The following is an 18,081-nucleotide window of genomic DNA, read 5'->3' as shown; positions in this document are numbered from 1 at the left end:
GCCTTGTGCTAGTTGTTTGCTACACTCTCTTGGATCAGGTCAATTTTGTTCTATAGAATAATAATATGCTGAAGACACATTATTTCTATAGCAGCAAGGTGCTCTAAAGTTTGGGGCTAAGGACAAGTCTTATTACTTGCAATCAAATGCAATGCATTGTCCATAATAGCAACACCATTTAGTATGGTAGCCATAAGAATATCACAACCCTACAATAAAGTAATTCAAAAGATGTAAATCGATTCATTATTGAAAAAGCATCATTTATTATCTAAGTTGATTAACTATAATCGACTAAAAATAATGACATATCATAAAAGCTTCATGCATGCATTTTCAAATCCAAGGACATCACACAAAGGACTATCTTCCTTTCCACTACCATATGCCCTGCAATGTGAATTAAAAGATGTTAGTTATTTACCATGCTCCAAACCAAAGAGAAAAACATCATTCCACTTTCATAATCCTTTCAATCATCCATTATGAATAAGAAATAGTACTTATCCAAACCATCCTTGTTTGCAATTTCCTCTATACATATGCATGAGACCAGAAAAAAGAAAATTTTGGAAAGAAAAGAATTTGGAAGAAGTTTCAAGAACATTTTCTTTTCAATTTTTGGCGTTAAATTTTATTTTTTACCTCCAACATAATTGCTATTAGCCAATCAAAAAATAGAGATTCTTGATTTAAAATTTATTAGCAAATAATTCATTTTTAGAACTTTAGAAATTCATTAACTTGAAATGTAATAAAAAGTAATTGTGACCCTAGTGAAAACATTAGTACCATGCCTTGCATAAGGCAGGGACTAATAACTTAAACAATTTGGATCTTGCTCTTCAAGGTCCTGCTTGAAAATGACATGAAGAAGACATCGATTACTTGCACCACAATATTTAATTGTCAACTTAATCAAGGTTATCAGAAGAAACATTTCTTTCAAATGTCTAGATACTAAAACACCTAGTTTGAAGGGCACAATTATGTTTTTTCTTTATTTGTTTTTTTTGTGATGAATACTGTACATATTAAAGTATATAATACAAAATATAAGGCACTAGCTCACATAAAAGATAGGTAGAATAGAATCACACCCCAAAAATCAATGCAAATGTCTACAGATGAAAGGCACTTACACCAACATACAACTAGAGAAAGGAGAAAGGAGGGTCAATGTTAGAGTCGAGCAAGTTGTTATGCCTTCGAAAGATCCTTAACATCAAGAAAAGGCTCCCAAACACTGAAAAAATAAACTTGGAAAATAGATTTCAAAAAGTAAATGGATTGCAAACAATGAATCATAGATGGCAATTTGTGTTGTGCTTACTTGCAAATTATCTTCTATCTTGATGCTCTTTTTTCAAAGGATTGTAATCATTTTGCAGAATTTTTTAAAATTTGTGTGTGACCTTTTAAAATCCTAGAATAGGATCTCTAATGAATGGACACAAGATGCCTAAAGAAACAATATGGGCTCCAATTAAACTGCTTCCTATGCTCCTCAGATAGAAATCGCCCTTGCCCCAATGTTGTTTTTTCATCATTTGTATAATTGATAAATTGTTTGAGGGTGGTTTTTTCAATAATTTACCAGTTCCTTTTAGTTAACAAATTAAATAAATGATAAAGTGATATTTTTAAGTTCTAGAACTGATGGTAACTAATTTATCATTTATTCACTTAATAAATTTTGGTGGGAGGAAGCATCAATCTAAATGAGAATGGGCATTAGAGGAAATGCCTTGGAGTTTCCTGGTGGAGGTGGCTATTATAGGTAAATGTCTACCCAATTTCAAAGTGTATCAAATAAAACTAAGTACTGAAAAGGTTTTCAAGTGAAAAAATACTTCCCTTCCTAAATGAGAAATAAATATATGTACTAATTTTCATTTTTCACTGCCAAATAATATTTTCCACACCAACATTCAAGCTCTTAGTAATGCATGCTACTTAGATCTCAGAAAAGGAAAGAAAAATAGGTCTTGAAATGAAATTGAATGAATAGGATCATCCTCCCTCCATAAAACTCCTCAAACTCACTACCAACAAAGGAAAAGATACATGGAATGAATCATGAACCAATTGTTAGAAGGGTCAATTTCCATAAACCATCAAACTAATACAAATGTCTAGATTTTGACAATTTTTAGATAATAAATGCATTTTAGGTGGCTTCCATTTCTAGGAAAATACCACATAAATCCCCAAATAATAAATGTCATTGCAAGATACCCAAGACTGGAAGTAACCTACAAAGGAAAGATAATGCTAATTTAAAAAAAATCTAAAATAATAAAAGCAAAGAGACATATACCTTGACAAACAAATAGCTTAATTCCAGAGATGCAAGCTCTCAACAGACAACATATAATAAGTTAGCCAACCTAAAACAAATATATTGTAGAAATCATATAAAATCCTCAAAAAGAAAATACTAAAAAATAGGTAAATAGAATTCTTGAATCAACCATAAATTCATATTTTAGTTCACTGTGTAGTAGAAATTATATTCGTAGCAGGTGTTAATTTGCATTGGCCCTATGTTGTTTACGAGTTATGAAGTGAATTTCAAACAACTAATCCAAATAGATGCTAGTATCCAAAATTTTAAATTTTAAATTCAAGTACAGACTCATAATCTTGCATATATTGAGAGTCAACTTCATGCAAAATTTGTACAGCTATGGTACTCGGTAAATAACATTCATTCCTTTGCATTTTCTCCATCTTCTGCTTCATTCACGTTGACTATGAAAGTGTACTCTTGATCACAACCAAGGTATGAATTGCACATGAAATATAGTGTATATGTCTTCTCTCCAAGCTCTAAAGGTGCAATAAACTCAAGCTTGACTTTAGACTTCCTCTAGAGTGATACCCTCTTAATGACCAACAACTAATTGCTTTTTAGATCCCCAATTACTAGCCACCATCCTTCTTCCTTTTCTTTGGGATACCTTGGTACATCAACTGGACCCAACTCATGTCTACCTTCAAGATCTCTTTCTAGAGTGACCTGTACTGTTACGTTCTCTCCAGTCCTCACATCATCATTGTCAACTATTTCATATGCTAGATCAATGTTTGGGAAGCGATTACAAAAATGAGTAATGTCTAACAGCTGTGAATATGTCATCTATAAAAATTCATGCCTTTTTTCATCCTCCATCTCAAGTAAATAAAAAATAGTTTCAATGCTTTCCTTGGATTTTCATGGCACTTCTTAGCAAGTTCCTTGGTGAAACGTGGAAGTTGTAATAGGACTAAATCATAGTCCCAAAGACCTTGTGTAACCATTTGGCTCAATTTCATTGCTACAAGAGCTAGATTCAACCAACCATTACTAGAAATAACATCCACCATAGCTTGAAGAAGCTGGTTAGCAGAAAGAAGCACTTCTCACTAATCTAGTGCTATGTTTCTAGCTATGACATGCCTTGAAAAGTGAGCTTGCAACAATGCATTTTCCTTTACATGTAGAACGGTATATTTTGGTTTGTGAATAGCAAAATTTTACACATAACCAACTATGTTTGGAGTCATGACAGAATTTCAATTCCATAAGATATCTCTTTTGACAAGGATTAGTGAAGTAAATAAATTTCTAGTCAAAATCTTATATAGAATTTTATTGATTGATTTTCCATTTGGATCGTCAATCAACTTTGTTCCTTTTTCCATTGGTTTTGATGAAGGTTCACAATTTTTGAATTTTGAGGCATGAGAGAGTATCCTTGGTGTAATCTATTTGAGAAAAATATTTTCATAGGTATTCTTTGCAATTCAATTTCAACAATATAATGACCTAATCCAATATGACACATCTGAAAATTGATCTTCATATTCTCCTTCACCTCATGTATGACTTATTTATAATAATTCAAAAATTTTAATTTGAAAAGAATAATGATGTAATCCAATATCAGACATCTCCAAATTGATCTTCATATCTTCGTTCACCTCACATATAAGTTATTTACAATAATTAGAAAATCAACCTCTAGTGCTATGACCAATACCCTACAACCCAAATTTTGAACGAACAATAACGTGCAATTAGACTTCTTGATGTATAAATTGGGTTCTAAAAAAAATTAATTTCTTTTGGGAAAGTACCTATTTGGTTTTGAATACTAATTTCATGGAGTTCATTTCAAATCATATACTATCTTTTCAAGTGACATACCATGTGTTCCTTTTCTTTTCTAACAAAATTGGGCTTTTAGATCTTCATTTAGGAATGTACTTCATATCTATTTGGTGGATATTCCAACTATGATTGGAAACAAGCACTATCAACATTCTAATCATAATTATCTTTGCAACTAGAGAAAATATTCCTCAATCTTCAATTTGTTTCTCTTTAGATACTAATCTTGCTTTGTTCTTGTAAATTAAAACATTATTTTAAACTTGATCGTAATACTTTTTATAATCAATGAATTTCTTTCCAATGTCTATCTCTAGACTCAACACATTTTGTCATTTTGCTTTCCTTCTTGCTTCATCATAAATACTTGGTTCACAAGCACTTATGATGTTCTTCTTGCTAAGATTATGAAGTGGAGAATGACTTTCAATCTAGATAATCAATTTCTTCTCTTCCTTCTATATATTCAACAAGACTTTCAGAGTTTGGCTCAACTTTTTTGGGTAAGTGTGATGATATGTAGTGCACTATAAACTTTCTCTTCAATGAAAGGATTAGCACCTCTAATTTTCAAATGGTGATCAACTAGAACTAGTTGACAATCTAACCTTAAAAATACATTTTATGCCAAATTCCAATCACAATTAAAGACATTTAGCTATTGGAAAATGGCAAGATTATGTCTTATTTTAGATATGCAATAAAATGGGAAAGAAATGTGGAAGAACGTTAAGTTTTTATCCACCAAAACATGAGTAAAATTTTATAAACTAAATATATTTTTAAAAATAATGTCAATTCCCTTCAAAAGAAATATTTGGCATGCAAGTTACTTGTTGAAGATGTTTCAAGTCCAGCAACTCTTTAATCATAGGATCTGTAATAGTTGGAAGCTTTGATCTGTTTGTCATCTGTGGCTTGGCCTACCATAACCAAAAATTCATTAGTATATCCATCTCAACATTTAAAAAATACATAGCAATTCAAGTCAGTTCTATTCTATAAATTAACTGGCATTCATTTCTTCTTTAACATATTAAACAATCAAGTACAATTTTTTTAGTTTGGACTCTGCCCTGATGAGCATTATTGATCAAAGTTATAAACTTTTTAAGGCTTCTAATGAGTATGTCGAGATCCTTCTTGGCAAATTGGAGAATTCTAATGAGGATATAGCCATTATCCAACTCACTGAAATGTCCCTTTTCTGATTTTACATGATATTTCCAACCTTTAATTAGATCTTTAAGATCAAACAACTAATATCACAAAGATCCTCCAAATTTCTCAAGAAACCCCAAATCGGGTATGCCAGAAATTGTGCCAAAAGCTTCACAGCTTCACCAATTATTAATAAATCTGAAAGTGGACATTTTAACAGAAATTTCAGCAGCATAACAGCCTACAAAATGAAATTTCTAGATCCGTATAACCTTTACACAACAGTTCTCAAATGTAGGACAAAAACTATGCTCATCGGGCTCCCGAAATTAACACAAAAATGCCCGGAAACACCACACAACACTAATAAACTATCTCAGAAGTTTAATCACATCCCAATACATATATTCAGCTCTATTTTAATAGCTTAAATTCTGAAATACAGCAGCAATCAAAACTAATATGAAATGCTCAACTGAAAACACCAAACTCATGCAAAAAACACACCCAAAAACCAACAAATCTACACTGTTCAACACAAAGGAAAACTCTGTATGAGCATGCACATGGAATGGCTTCAAACTCCCATCCTTAGCATTCTTGGAAACCTGCAAACTCCCATTCTTGGGTCTCCCTGGAAACCTGCAAACTCCCGTTCTTGGGTCTCCTCCACAGGTTTGGCAGCCTCTGAAGAATAACAAAGAATGAGCAAAAATCAAGTTCTCCAATCAGCCCAAAATGCCTCCAAACCCCTTAAAAGAGGGCATAACTGTAACTCACATCCAAGAGAGGTTAATGAAACATATTTTAATAATAATTTTCATTTATTAGTCCAACGGTTTCCAAAGATTAACCCCCTTTTTCTGAAACTTCACTTTCTTGGGCCTGCCTGCCTTAGCAAAGATTATTATTTTTTAATTATTTGAAAAGGGGACATGACAAGTCCTCCCCTCCCAAACATTGCTTGTCCTCAAGCAATGGTTGAACAATAAACCAATCAATCCACCTAGATCCCAAATGTAGTCATGAACTATACTACTACCAATTAACACAGGCTCCTGCAATATCCTCTGCAATATGACCAAGAGGAATCCATAATCAAACTGACAATTATAGCTCAACCAAACTTTGAAATCACCACTACCAAAATAAAAAACCTACAAATCTACATTGTTCAGCATAAAGGAAAACTCTGTATGAGCATGCACATGGAATGGCTTCAAACTCCCGTCCTTAGCCTTCCTGGAAGCCTGCAAACTCCCATTCTTGGGTCTCCCTGGAAACCTGCAAACTCTCGTTCTTGGGTCTCCTTCTCCATAGGTTTGGCAGCCTCTGAAGAATAACAAAGAATGAGCAAAAATCAAGTTCTCCTGTCAACTGAATCCCAAATGCCAATATAAGAATCTCGAGTCCATATCTGTAAACTAGAATTAGCTGGTAACTCAAGCAAAATCCTGACTTGAGTAATATGACCAATACCAACTAACTCCACATACCTGTCATGATGAGATAATGTAGTGACAATATTGTCTTCACACACCTTCAGCTGGTGGGATAAATCATGTGAAGTACTACTAGCCTCAACCTCATGTGACGAAGCATCTAACTATGCCTGGTACTCTCTCTCAGAAAAGTCATGAATGCTCAATGTTTGCTCATCTACACTAGGTATCTCACCATCATGCACAAAAACATCCTCATAATCATCATCCTTGAGGTCAAATCTATCTATCACTCTTTGACTAAAATCATCAAATGTAGTTACCTGATCATGACCTTGAGTAGTCATTCCATGATACCACCAATCATAGGCTGCATCTTCCAAGTGTAGACTTGCAATTTGAACAACATCACTCTCCTTCATGGGGTTAAGTGTGAAGGTCTGTAATTTTTGTAGCCATGCTCTAGCTGAAATTTTATTTGTTCCATCAAAAGTAGGTGCTATAAACTTGCTTATTTTATTTTTGAGCTCTCTTCCACTTATGTCATGCTCCCTTCTGTACTCTTTCTTGGGCATCAAAGTGTTCATCATATCCACATATTCTCTAAAAGGAACTGAACTATGAAAGTCATCATCTAAGCCATTATAAGTAGCTCTTAATGTAATCAAGTTACCTGTAACCTCTTCCATAGGATTAATGGCTGGATTTGGTACTGGTGGCTCATCTGCAGGCAAGAAAATAGTTTTGGTTGATTTAGATGGTGTGGATTTCAGATTTCTTGGCTCCTCTGAAGTGCTCCCTTTCTCATTAATAGATGCAACTCCTTGTAGTTTTTCTGTCAATATTCGCAAAGCCTCTCTAGTTTCTGCCAAACTATCCACTGTTTGCTTCTGAGTATTTTGGATGTCTTGGAAGAATTTCTTTTCCATCTCATCTGGATCAGCCATACTTTCCCTTCCTTGGATTTTGTACTTTTACTTTCAACTGGAGGTTTGATCAAAATTTCTTTATTCTTTTCTCGCTGCAAATATCTTTTTTCTCTTTCACTTAGTTGCATGCAACCATAAATTTTGACATGCAACTGATTAGAAGCAACATGCAACCACCAAATTCATCAAGAACTAACATGAATATGATTAGAAGTAGAATGCAACCATAAATTTTGACATGCAAGATTTTGGTAGTTATCAAAACTGACATGCAAGATCTGGGTAGTTGTCAAAACTAACATGCAAGATCTGGGTAGTTGTCAAAACTGACATGCAAGATCTGGGTAGTTGTCAAAACTGACATGCAAACTTCTACAACCACCAAATTCACCAAGAACTAACATGAAAATGATTAGAAGTAGAATGTAACCATAAATTTTAACATACAGTTGATTAGAAGCAACATGCAACCATAAATTATGACATGCAAAATCTGGGTAGTTGTCAAAACTGACCTGCAACTTCTACAAACCCTCAGGCTGGCAAGATCATGGCTGTGATACCACTGAAATGTCCCTTTTCTAATTTTACATGATATTTCCAACCTTTAATAATATCTTTAAGATCAAACAACTAATATCACAAAGATCCTCCAAATTTCTCAAGAAACCCCAAATCGGGTATGCCAGAAATTGTGCCAAAAGCTTCACAGCTTCACCAATTATTAATAAATCTGAAAGTGGAAATTTTTAAAGAAATTTCAGCAGCATAACAGCCTAAAAAATGACATTTCTAGATCCGTATAACCTTTACACAACAGTTCTCAAATGTAGGACAAAAACTATGCTCATCGGGCTCCCGAAATTAACACAAAAATGCCCGAAAACACCACACAACACTAATAAACTATCTCAGAAGTTTAATCACATCCCAATACATATATTCAGCTCTATTTTAACAGCTTAAAGTCTGAAATACAGCAGTAATCAAAACTGATATGAAATGCTCAACTAAAAACACCAAACTCATGCAAAAAACACACCCAAAAACTCACAAATCTACACTGTTCAGCACAAAGGCAAACTCTGTATGAGCATGCACATGGAATGGCTTCAAACTCCCATCCTTAGCCTTTCTAGAAACCTACAAACTCCCATTCTTGGGTCTCCCTGGAAACCTGCAAACTCCCGTTCTTGGGTCTCCTTCTCCACAGGTTTGGCAACCTCTGAAGAATAACAAAGAATGAGCAAAAATCAAGTTCTCCAATCAGCCCAAAATGCCTCCAAACCCCTTAAAAGAGGGCATAACTGTAACTCACATCCAAGAGAGGTTAATGAAACATATTTTAATAATAATTTTCATTTATTAGTCCAACGGTTTCCAAAGATTAACCCCCTTTTTCCAAAACTTCACTTTCTTGGGCCTGCCTGCCTTAGCAAAGATTATTATTTTTTAATTATTTGAAAAGGGGACATGACACTCACTGATGACATTGCTTCTCATGCAACAGAGAATCCTATTGGACTAATTAGAAGGACTAGAGCCAGCTATAAGAGGAAAGAGTCTTCTGTAGCCTTTGAGGTTAAAGAGCTGAAGAAAGTGGCAGAGAATATGAACAAGATCACATTGGAAGAAACTGAGCTACTCAAAAATCTTAGGTAGCTATTTGTCTGCGATTCTTCTCTGTGTTTTGCTATCTTGGGTCTTTGTGTTGGGGAGCTTGGCCCTTGCTTTGTTGTCATCATCTCTAGTTGGATGGCCTATTTTATTTTTGTTATGTTTCTCGGTTAATACTATAATTTTGCCTATGTTTAGCACTATTTTGTAAAAGGTTTCAAGATCCCTTCAAAAACTTGTTTTCAAGTAATCAAAAACATATTCAGCAATCAACTCACTCCCTATAAACTATAATATATTTGATAACTTTTTAATTTAACTGGTAACACCACTGTGACATGTGCCTTGGTATCACATGGACTGAGAGAGACTAGTCCTTGTGACTTCATACCTGCCATTGAAAGCACTCACATTTATAACAATAGTCTTAAGACCAATGACACCAATCTCCTTCAAAAATATGTCAGTACTCTTTCTTGGAAACTAATACATTGAATTTCCTAAGCTAAAACATAAAATGATAAAGCATACCTAGGTAATGAGAGATTGACCTCCTTCTGGCATAGATTTGTCTACAGACTTTCTTCCAGTAATTGGTTCCAATAGAACTACTCCAAATGCATAGACATCACTTTTTCTCATCAATTTCCCTATCATTGGTTACACAAAGATAATTCTATCATTGGTTGTACAAAGAAAATTATCTAAGTAGAGGCAAATCAATGTCATGGGGGCATTCATAGCATAGAATATTAATATTAATTATATCTATTTTCCTAGGATGTGATTTTATTGGGAAGTAGATATGCCATAAACATAATTTGAAAGCTCAACCTAGTATTTGAGTCATACCATCTACAAGGTATTCTAGAGCTACATATCCTACGGTTCCCAAAACTTGAAAAAAAATTCTGTCCACAACTCCTCGAACTATTACAGCAAGACCAAAATTTGAAAGTTGCATGCTATATTAAATAGGAAAGACTATTATGAAACATACTTTCTATGTGAAAATATTCCCTTACAATCAAATTTACTTACTTTGGCATTGTCGTTTGCATCAAGGAGAACATTTGATGATTTCAAATTGTAGTGAATGAAAGATGGATCACAGTGCTCATGCAAATGCTTCACCACTCTATAATATTTAGGGCATAATGACTTTAGATTCTATTGCATTGTCTTTATTTTTACAAAACAAAACACGAAGAATTTTCTCTTGGCTCAAATCATTATCACTATTGGCTCAAACCATTTTCACTAAAACTAAATGAATAGGCATCAGAAAAGAGATGAAACAACACCAAAACAAAGGATGGTCTATTCATAATTTTTAACAGCCCATAACTACTTAAGGAGCCTTATTGAACCTATTTAGAATTGAAAGGGTGAATAAAAATGGGATAAGGTTAAGAATTGAAAGAGAATAATAAATGAGTATAGAATCTCACTTGAGAAAAAATATAACTAAAGATTTAATGTGATGAAGAAGACTGGAAAAGAAAATGCCAATGAATAGACCAGATCAAGATTAAATGATCATGTGGACAAAATAACAATCAACCCACTACTCTTCCCATTAGAAAAAATTATAAACAAACCCTTGTAACTACTTCTCACTATTTTGTCAACACCATGATGATCAAGAAAATTTATTGTGTGGAAAACAAGAAAACTCTTTGATAGGAATTTGTCTTGAGAAAAAAAAATACCAAAGCCATTATGTGATTTCCATAGCTAAGTATAGTTATAAGTATTTGTCGTTGCATCAAAAATTTGAACTATTAATGTCAGATACAAATGGTAGACTTATTCTGATCCATGGCATGAATCTCAAAAGAGGCACTGACTACTAAATTGACAATCTCAACAGTAATTTATTGACAGAAGATGCAAGGATGCAAGGTTTCATGGATGGGAATGAGAGTTTAAATTTGGAGATGGCAAAGGGATAGTGGGTGAACAATGGTGGAGCAGTGGTAAGGGTGTTGCTACTATATAATATAACATCTTTGTGAGTTTTCATGAAGGTGGCATTCTTATTGGAAGTGGTTAAATCATGTTACAAATTTTGAGGGAAGTGCTTACCAATTTGTTACCAATCTAGCCTTCGACATTAATCGAAAGGACTCAAATGAGATCGAGCTCTAATACCACTTGTTACAAATGTTGTTGCCATTACACCAAAATATCGACCTATTAGTGCTTGATACAAATAGACTTATAAAATCTATAGGAAGTAGTTAAACCGAATTTTGAAAGGAACATTGACCAATTTGTCTAACAGATTTTTCTATAGTACACATTGGAACAATAATTTCTTACATATATTCAAAAATTATTTCAATTGAAATTTGTAGTCAGTGACTCAATGTAGTATAGTTGAAGTATGTTCCATTAGAAAAGCAGAATGTTAGCCATGGACAACATGAAAAAAATTAGTAACATAGACACTTCAATATTGTTGAAGCATTCAAATTCGACATGAACAACTGAGTCTATATATTAAGATATTTGGACAAATGATATAAGAAAAGGGATCCCAGAATTATTAGTCATTAAACCAAAAAGTGAAACAAGGAAAGAGATACTAGCATTATTGAATCATTGAGCCAAAAGTGAAATAAGAAAAGTGACTTCAGTATTGCAGAATCATCAAGCCAAACACCAATCTTCATTTTATTGATCATAATAGTTTACCTTGCAACATCAAGACCTATCTTCAGATGCAAATGCCAGGTAAGCACAGAGCCATGAGATGGACATGAAAATGAAATTAGTGGTATTTAAGGCTTGTTGAAGTATGGATAGAGTAGAGTCTAGACTATTGATCTGTCTCTCAATAATGTAAATAGTCTTTTGAATATTAAAAATGGACATGTTTGTCCAATTAAATACATTGTTGGGCCTTGGCATTTAGTAGATGATTAGGAACTAGCTATCATATCTTATCCTAAGATAAAGCTTCAAATTAAAAATATTGAATTTTCTATATAGATATAGAATTGCAAGGCCTATAAGCTACCATGTAACTGGTCTTCCAAAGAAACATTTCACATGAGCTCATAGACTAGAAGCCTTTCCACTCCATGTGCACAAAAATGCAACAAAGACACTAGATTTGGATGCTTGATTCTGCTCATCAGATCAACTTTAGTCTGTAATCATTTCATAACACGTAAATTACCATTCAGAATATGTCGAATTCTATTCAGCTCTAAGATTGACCTTCAATGTCTGATACAACCATTAAATTTATAGAACACAAGAGGTAGTTAAGCCATGTTACAAATTCTAAAGGGGAATGTCCCTGTCAGTATTAACCAAGTAGATTTGAACCTGTGACCAAGCTTTGATATCACTTGTTACAAGCTAGGGTTGTCATTGCACCTAAACTTGACATTTCAATGGCTGATACAACCACTAGACTTATAGAACACATGAAGAAGTTAAGCCATTTCATGAATCCAAAAGAAAAACATTGATAGAACAGGGCAGATGTAGACAATTAGAATTTTAATTTACATACCTGAAATTCTTTCTCTGCCTGTTGTCTATCGCCATTTAGCTTCTTCATAGTAGCACAAAATTCATCATGGAACTGGGCTTGATATACAAAACCAAAGCCACCCTTTCTCAAAAGATTATAATTACTAAAATTATTTGTTGCCTCATGCAAAACAAGATAATCTATTGTAGATGCACATTCTCTCCTCTTTGTAATTCAGAAAGAGCTCAAGTGATTAATCAATAGCCCAAGTGATATTCCCTTACTGTCATCTAAAAAGACAAGTTGGTTCAAAGTTTTATTAGTAAACTACTTTTAATTCCATTTGGGACCAAAAAGGGACTACAAGAAGAATTCCCAAAACTTCCTTTAATGGATGTATCTATGGCCCTGAATCCCATGAAGAGATTATGATGATTTTATTTGAACTTCACAAATTGTAATCTTAATGTCTATAGAAGAGGATCCCCCAGGAAGTTTTTCAACCATTAAGAAAAGAGAAGAAAACCTAAACCATCAATGTGTACTCGTCTTTCATATGCTTGAACTTGAAATGGTGGATGAACTAGATCTGAATTCCGCTTGTGCACCCAACTACAATATGCAAATAACAAGATGGCTCCAATAAGGAATGGTGCAAAGATGATAGCCACAAGGATTAGAACTCTAAGATGGTGGCTTTCATGGCTTTCTGAATTTGTTTTTTCCATTTTTGTTGCTGAAACATTGTTTTGGAATAATAAAAAAACATAATATCTATCATATAGCACAGAATGTGTTACTAGATTCAGGTTTCTGTAATATCTACATAGCTTGAAATGTTAAAAAAATAGATAAAATTAGAATTCTTTGACTCTTGGAGCACCCATAATTCAGTTTCAGTAAATGAAAGCTCCTGATAGAGAATGAATATGTAAGCTCATTTACCCATTGTAGAAGAATGGTAAAGAGGGTGTGAACTGGGAGTATGCAATGGTTCATATGATGGAGAATGAGTCCTCTGCCTTTGAGGAAGATAATATTTTCCTGATGACCTCTCGCCATTAACATACTTGAATTGAAATGTTCCAATGATGCAACTTCCTCAAAACAAAATAGCCATCAAAGCTGATTTTGCCATCATATCTGATTGAATAAACTAAGTGGCAATAAGATGCATTCAAACAAGTCCAAACACATCTTGAGAAGTAACACATAGTTTCTTGTGCTATAATACTCACTTCATGCAATCTATGCACCTTCAAGTACACAATCAAAGTTCTTCAAAGTTGTATCATAAGTTCAATTCCTTTTGAGGGATTCCTTCTAAATTCTTATGCATGGAGATGTGTATGTGTGTAAAAAGATAAAGATATTGTTAAGAAGTGGGGGGCATTGAGAAAGACTAGATGAATAAGTAATGCCTTCATTTTCTCAATCCAAGCATTGTTACAAAGACCAATCTGTATGAAAAGTGGAAAATTTGGAGAGGACCCATTTCTAAAACTTCAAGAATCAATTCAGCTCACCATAAAATACCCAATATCTACCATTACATTTTGGGTTATTAAATTTTGGGTTGCCCAATTCAAGCATGCTTATTGAAAGGTGTTATATTATCGACACAGGGCTCTCAAATTGCCAAGTTTGCAAAAATATTTAGGAGTCTGCAACATAATAATTCATGCTCACGATGTTAAATTTTGGATTATCCAATTTAAGCATGCTTATTGAAAGGTGTTACATTATTGACATAGGGCTCTCAAATTGCCAAGTCTGCAAAATATTTAGGGGTCTACAACATAAGAATTCATGCTTAAGATGTTAACATTTATACTTCACTTTGATAGCCTCTCTTCAATTTTTATCAACATACACTAAGGTAGCAAGAGTCTAAACCATGAATAGTGTAATCGAACCACTGAATCACTTGATGTTGAATCAGAGGCACACATTTTGTATACTAAAATATTTTATCGATAGATATAAGCTACTTGAAGGTTATAAGGTATAGGAACCATACATAGATGGTATAAGATACTAAAATATTGTATTGATAGGCACCATACATAGACGGTATACCATATGGTGGTTTCAAAGCCCCAAAAGTGAAACAAATGCATTCAGAATAGATGGTCTTGGTAGCATAAACTATAGGGTGGTTGATTCTTACCTCCTTTATCCTCTCCTATTGACCCTACACCAAAATTTGACCCACTATAGTCGCACACACAAAAACAAAATGAACACTACCTTACCCTTTTTTATTATCACATCATATGTTTGAAAGGTCAAAATTCCGATGGTATTGGGCCCATATTTTTTTAAAAAAGAATTTAACAACTCAAACAGGCCTTTGGTCAGAATTTTTGGTTGAAAATGGGGGCCTAATGTACTAGTGTGAGAAAAGTTGCAAGATTGGTGTGGAATTCCTTATAGACCGGATAGTTTGTAGGCAAATTTTTAACAACAAAGAAGAGGGTAATGCTTTACGTTTCTATTTTCGTATTTATGATTTGATTTTCATTGTAGAAGTTTATCAAAGGTAGAAGAAGGGTTATATATTACTTCTTCATTCATTCATATCAGTATTTGATCAGATCTTTTAATGGAAAAATAAAATATATTAGAATAATGGATGTTTTGAAAAGAATAGAAGTATATCCTGCATTATTTTTTCAACAAGAAGTTGAAACTAGTGATTCATGATTTGTGTTGTAATAGAGATGATCCTTTGATCTTATATCTCATTTTTTCATTTTGGAAATTGGTGCTTCTTGTGTTCATGAAGTTGGTGCTTCAAGTGTAAGGAATTGGTGTTCCTTGAAATTGGTGTTTCTAAAATAGGATGTTGTTGCTTCCCAAAGTTGTAGCTCTAAAATATTTTCCCAAGAGGCCAATAAAGTTTCAAATTCAAAGTGATTTTTACCCTAAGGGGTTTTCCACATTAAAATATTGTGTCACTTTTTTATTCATTAGCTATCTTTCTCATGTGTTAAATTTTTATAACTTGTAAGTGTTTCAAGTTTTGAAAAGTATTTTAAACCACTAATTCACCCCCCCTCTCAATGGTGTTTGTATTCCAACAAGTGGTATCAAATCCTTGGGTCACAAGTTTGAATCTTGAGAATTCTCCTTCATTCTATCGATGTGGAAGCCTCAGTTAGTGCTAAGGAGGAGACTGTTGACTTGGTGGTCAGCACCTCCTTTAGGGTTTGCAATATGGCTTAACCACCTCTCGTGGATCTGGGTAAGTCTATTATTCATGACATTCATTGATAGCTTAAGCTTTTGGCACAATAAAAAACATACCAACAGATACAATTTTACCAGTTGCAATGATATACAAATAGAACATAGCGTGATAGGAAATGGATAATTATGGATTAAGGAATTCATTTATTTTACTTGATTAATTAGGGACAACACCCTAGATGTTAACCCTTAGACAACAAGTCATAATAATATATTTTATTAAGTGTGTGAAAGCTTGAAGGCTGAATGGATAGTATTTTGAGAATTGAAAAGGTATAAATGAAAGTTTGTAAATGTGCAGTTAAGAGTGTAGTGGGTGTACTATGTGCGAACTATATGATATGTGAATTCTAATGTGTAATCAGTGGATTGCAAGTTTTGTGAAGAGAAGTGAAAGTTATATTAGATATTGAAGATATCAACAACAAGTAAGAGGTTTTTGTATCTATCTTTTTGTATTAAGGAATTACATTGTATATTGCATGTTTGGGCAATGAGCTCTTCTTGCATAGATTTTGTATTTATATATAACAACTCCTAATAGGGTTGAGGATTGTAACAATGCCTAAGTCCTCTAACAAGGAACAAGACACTATATGCATGTAATAGACTCCTAATAGGGTCAATATCTTTAACCAAATACTTTTGATTAGTGGATCATTTTGTGTGTACCATCTCCACTAGGGATTTCCCTTGGCCAGGGTTTTCCTAGTTAACAAATTATAGTGTTATGAGTTCTCTTGTTGCATGGTTATGTTTACTTTTCAACATAATTCATTTTCTTTCATATACAAGTTATAAGTCAATTAATAATATCTAGTTATGGGTTAAAATTTATAGAATACTGATTCACCCCCCCACCCAACCCCACTTGCCCCTCCCTCTCAGTATTCCTTATCTCTAACATCTACATACACATGGGCAAGGTGAATCCTAACATTTATCTTGTTCTTTACAGTCACTTACATTTACATTTCTCAATTACAATTAATTTATTAACCTACAACTTGACCAAGGAAAGCCCTTATCAAACCCCAACCCTCAAAACTTTCTTTTTTGTGTTGATTTGCAGGTTGGGAGTGAAAAGGATTAGAGATTTGGAACCGACAACTCACAATATTTCTAGAATCATTAATTTTGGAGTCATGCATTATGTTAACCCAATTGTAGAACATCCTTCCATGTCAACCTAGTCCCTCAGGCTCAGGTTCTAGGGAGATTTATGGATTTTGTTCCCTTCATCATTTCATTGCAAGATTCGCAAACAAAAGTTCAAAAATGTTCTAGATCTGAAAGTTTTTGAGTATAAACACATCTTCCTCTATGCATTTCAAGGTGATTTTTTCATATTTCATTTCCTTTTATATCTTTACCTTAGATTTGCATCTTAATTAGGCTGATTGTATTCACATAACATCTAGATTTACATAATTTAAGTGATTAGTTCAATTTCACACTCATATTATCTTATTAAGGGCTTAAGAGTATGTATTAATTTTTATTGCATTTCTCTTTACAACCCAGATTTAGTATCAGGACCCTTCTTCCTTTGGGTCCTAGCTAATCTACTTTGGATCATAATTGGAATCATACTTGGAAATCTCCCTCTTTCCCTCACACACATATTTGAATGCCTAAGTGCCCCATAAAGTGGAAGTCTACATCCTATTAAAGTGTTTCTATTTTACCACTAAACAAATGTGACCAATCTCATTGCAATTAAAATATTTCAAAGGTCATTTACCTTTGTACTTTCCTTTTCCTCTTGGTAGTCTCTTTACTAGTAGTGCTTCCAATTCTTCTACTTCTTTCTCATGACAGTGAACTATCATAATCACTTCCTCCTATACTAGAGCAATTATGTCTTTCTCTTTCTTTCCCTAGACTAATTATATTTAGTGAAGATTTAAAATAAGTGTCCATGTTCGGTAAACTATTATCAAAGTTATCAAGCTCAAATGTAGATAATGTTGGAAGCATGAATGATGATGATATTCCTATGGGGGAGTATTGTAAAAACATGATTAGATCATT

General features: G+C 33.5%; 1 pseudogene; it reads right to left on the bottom strand.

Annotated features, from left to right (window-relative positions):
* Positions 1 to 311: 311 nt before the first annotated feature.
* Positions 312 to 13,972, bottom strand: LOC149554069 (putative serine/threonine-protein kinase PBL22; annotated as a pseudogene).
* Between the last annotated feature and the right edge of the window lie 4,109 nt (positions 13,973 to 18,081).

The sequence above is a fragment of the Cupressus sempervirens genome, chromosome 6 (assembly GCF_028749045.1).
Source record: "Cupressus sempervirens isolate cs-2001-9-10 chromosome 6, ASM2874904v1, whole genome shotgun sequence".
Lineage (NCBI taxonomy): Eukaryota > Viridiplantae > Streptophyta > Pinopsida > Cupressales > Cupressaceae > Cupressus > Cupressus sempervirens.
This window is presented reverse-complemented; position numbering and strand designations above follow the sequence as displayed.